Here is a 4,492-nt window from a genome sequence, read left to right on the forward strand (position 1 = left end):
TTATTATTATTATTATTATTATTATACATACAAGGTGCGAGGGTTATTTGAGGGCTTTTCGTTTTTAGTTCATTACACCTTCAAATTATTTGGTTTTTTTTTTTTCCAGATAACCCTTTCAAGATATCATGCTAACTGAAGAAATGAAAAGACATGCACTCATGGTTGCTATACATGCATATCATAGTGATTTAGACCGTCGAAGAGAGTCAGATCACGTTGGTGTAACAATAATATGACCATCAATCATACGGTATTTTATAGTTCTGTGACCGTACTTGATTCCGTAAACTTGTTTTCTGTCCAAGCAGTATGTTTAACCAATGTATTAGACATTATTCTATATGGCTCCATCGTTACACAAACAGTCTATGAAGAAAGATATTTTGAAATTTTTCAAAGCTGCTAATCTACCATATTAATCTAAAACTTTAGTTTAAACCTTCTCTTCTTTGTTGAAAAAACATTTTCCACACTCCTGCCTACTTTTGTTATACATTTGCCCTCACAGCAGTAACAACGTCCACCTTGCTCATTCACTCCAAAATACTTCACCAATATCTTTATTCTCTCACGCGTGAACCCATCTCACCTCACATATTCTTTCACATCACCTACCTAGTGATTACAGTGATGTGAACTCTGAACCATGAGGACACACCGACGCTTCCAAACTCAAAGTATTTGCAAAAAAAAAAAAGAAAGAAAGCGAAAATGAAACGTGTTAACGAAACGTATTGGGGATCAACTGGACAGACCATCGGACAAGGGCGTTAATACTTGAGAAAATGAAAAGGAAAAGAAAAATTTAGCCGAATGCCATGAAGAGAAAGCCGCACTATTTGTGCTTGTCAACAGGGCCCAAAACCTCACCACTCACATCGTACGCAAACTTTCTTCCAAATGGTTCGTGTCATTCACTGTTCTCTTTTTACAAGATGGTCTTCATATAATTAATAAATTTTATCTTAAGAAAATCTTTCTTCAAATATTGTTGACTGTTTTAAGTACTTCCTGCAATTTTTTCTAAAAAGTATTATTATTATTATTATTATTATTATTATTAGTAGTAGTAGTAGTAGTAGTAGTAGTAGTAGTAGTAGTAGTAGTAGTAGTAGTAGTGGTGGTGGTGGTGGTGGTGGTACTTACTGTTCCTGGCGGCAAATTTCAGCGTACGATGCTTGCACAGCCTACAAATTACAAGCAGAACGAATTTTATTGAAAGTTAGAATTTTCTACGAGTTTATAAGATTTAAGAACCATTTTTATTTATTCCACACCAAAAGTAATGCAATGAAAATCTATCACATTTGCTCATAGTGTTTCATATACATTCACCTATGCATGCATAAACACACACACAAACACACACATATATATATATGTATACACATATATGTATATATAGGTACATACCACTGTTTATTGTGCTGTATCGTCTAGATTTAATGCGTGCAACTAATGGTGGCGACGTGGAAGTGTTCATCTAACTGAACTGGAAATTCTATCTCCTGATAAAGGAAGCCGGTCTAACGGTAATATTTCTATGCTACCATTTACTGGTTGCATATCCATAACATTACGCATTCTATCTGCTGATCACAATTATTACGTATCTCCGAGCTTCCAGGAACAGCTGTCAAGTTAAAAAAAAACCTGTGTGTGTGAGTGTGTGAGTGTGTGCGTGTGTATGTGTTTGCCTGTGTGTCCAAATATTGAAACAAACTATAAATTGCAGCTTCATCCAAGTATCATATTTGTATTGATTCTTATTTGTGGAATAACGAATAGAAGATCTTATACATGTTTTTCTACACGTATAAATACCTACCATGATTTTTTAAATATTTATAGTATTGCCATTGGTATTTATAGTAAGGACGGCGAGGATGGTGACCTGACAGTATCGCTAGCACGCCGGGTGAAATGCTTGGCGGTAGTTCATCTGTCTACACGTCCTGGGTTCAAATTCTACCGAGGTCGGCTTTGCCTTTCATCCTTTCGGGATCGATAAATTAAGTACCATTGAAACACTGGGGGTCAATATAATCAACTACTTCCCTTCTCGCAAATTTCAGGCTTTGTGCTTCTATTACAAAAAATATTAATAGTAAGGTGAAAGCTGGCAGAATCGTTACTGCAGCGGGCAAAATGCCAAGCGGCACTTCGTCCTTCTTTATTCCGGGGTCAATTAAATAAGTACCAGTTGAGAACTAGGGTAACTGTAATCGACTTACTAAACTGATCCGAAATTGCTGCTCATGTGCCAAAATGTGAAACCAATATTAATAGTCAGGCGGAGAATTGGCAGAATTGTTAGAATACCGGACCAAAAGCTTAGCGGCGTTTCGTCCGTCTTTACGTTATGAGTCCAAATTCCGCCAAGGTCGATAAATCAAGTATCAGCTGACCGCTGCGCTCGATGCAATTGACTTCCCCGGAAACCAGAGTTGTTAGAATATCGGACAAAATGCTTTGCTGTGTTTCGTCCGTCTTTACGTTCTGAGTCCAAATTTCGCCAAGGTCGGCTTTCAAGAATGATAAATCAAATACCAGCTGACCGCTGCGCACGATGTAATTGATTTCCCTGGAAACCAGATTTGCTGGCCTTGTGCCAAAATAAAAGAATATTAATAGTGAATTCTCAACTGCCCTCTTCCTTAATAGTTCATCCCTTTTGCTTATAGCAGAAGTAGTGAGGAATATTAATTGTAGCGAGTTGTAAAATCTTTAAAAGAGATACCAGTAGTAATAATACTAAATATTAAGGTTTGTTGCCACTGCAGCATGGCTGCTCCATACAAAACTACGTTACTACATTTTAACCCCAGAAAAACATCTTTTTCGGTTGGTTAACGACACATAGCCTGTGTCTGATGTATTACGAGTAAGGAAACGAACCACTCCCCTACAGCATGGCAAGGCCAGTAGACCAGTCTGGTTTCTAGGTTTCTACCCGTCCTCAGCACTAGACACCTGCCTGCTAGAGATGGCAGTCGTTCATCCTCATTCGTTATATAAACAAAAAAGCGACAACCAGTCGCTGATCTTGCAACAAGATGAAGTAGTGAATTCTAAAGTCTCTAAAAGAGATTCCATTAGTACTGATACTAAAGAGTAATATTTGATGCCATTTCAGCGTGGTTGTTCCATATTAATAACTATATTCAAAATGTATTTTGTATATTTTAATAAAACACGTGTAAGATGGAATTAAACATATACCAAACTTGTACATTATTAACATTATTTACTTTTGATGTATATTTGTCCTCATCTTGTTTGTTGTTAACACAATGTTTCGAACCTGAGCTCTCATTCCTAAGATATTTTTCGATGGTGTTGTCATCATTATTATTATTATTATTATTATTATTATTATTATTATTATTATTATTATTATTGTTGTTGTTGTTGTTCAGGTAAGTGCTTGGAATCGAACTCATCATCCCTCCATCATCATTATCCTCGCCTCCTCTTCATTATCATCGTCATCACCATCTTCAAAGCTTCTTCTGTTCCTCCACTCTTCTCCTCCATCATCATCATCCTCATCATTGAAATCTTCATCAATGCCCGCCCGTGACCCTTCTCCTCCTGTAGTGCTTCTTCTTCCGCCTCTTCCTCCTTCATCTCTACATCGTCATCATCGCCAATGTCATCATCACTGTCATCATCATCATCTCCAAAACCAACACCACTACCATCAATCACCCGCTTCGCTATCATCACCACCACCACCACCATCATCATCATCATCATCGCTATCATCATCATCATCGGCCTCTTCGACGTCGTCGTCATCGTCGCCATCATCGTCATCGTCATCATCATCATTATCATCATCATCATCATCATCATCATCACTACACCATTCTATCACCAGTAATGGTAGTAGTAGTAGTGGTAGTAGTAGTAGTAGTAGTAGTAGTAGTAGTAGTAGTAGTAGTAGTAGTAGCAGCATTAGTACCAGTAGTGATAGTGGTAGTAGTAGTAGTAGTAGTAGTAGTAGTAGTAGTAGTAGCAGCAGTAGTAATAGTAATGATAATGGCAGTAAGTAGTAGTAGTAGTAGCAGCAGCATTAGTAATAGTAATGATGGTAGTAGTAGTAGTAGTAGTAGTAGTAGTAGTAGTAGTAGTAGTAGTAAACCCAGTGAGGCCTTCAAAGCCGAAGAAAAGCAATGACAATAGTGGGAGATTAGATTTTGACAGTGTTGCACTCTTACAGCACAAATGCCTTCATATTGACAGCATAATTACACCATTCTTTGGGGGGAGGTAGGGGCTGGAGCGGCTTGTTGAAGGGGCGGTAGCAGCAGCAGCGGCAGCGGTAGTAGTAGGAGGAGGAGGAAGAGTAGGTAGTGGTGGTGGCGGCGGTGCTGCTGCTTGGTGGTTGTAGTGGCGTTTCGTTTGTCTTGGTGCAGAGGAAATGTTCGAGCTTAAGAATGGTGGCGATGGTTTTACTGAGGCTAGTAGTGGCGGTAGTGGTGGC

At 38.4% G+C, this 4,492-nt stretch overlaps 1 long non-coding RNA gene across 1 annotated transcript in view; it reads right to left on the bottom strand.

The window, feature by feature from the left end:
* Positions 1-4,492, bottom strand: part of LOC106878943 (uncharacterized) — a 30,093-nt gene that overhangs the window by 24,036 nt on the left and 1,565 nt on the right. Inside the window, exon 2 of the long non-coding RNA XR_001410572.2 lies at positions 1,150-1,190. This is a non-coding gene — a long non-coding RNA (uncharacterized LOC106878943). The remainder of the gene's footprint in view (positions 1-1,149; positions 1,191-4,492) is intronic.

The sequence above is a fragment of the Octopus bimaculoides genome, chromosome 8 (assembly GCF_001194135.2).
Source record: "Octopus bimaculoides isolate UCB-OBI-ISO-001 chromosome 8, ASM119413v2, whole genome shotgun sequence".
In the NCBI taxonomy this organism is placed as follows: Eukaryota; Metazoa; Mollusca; class Cephalopoda; order Octopoda; family Octopodidae; genus Octopus; species Octopus bimaculoides.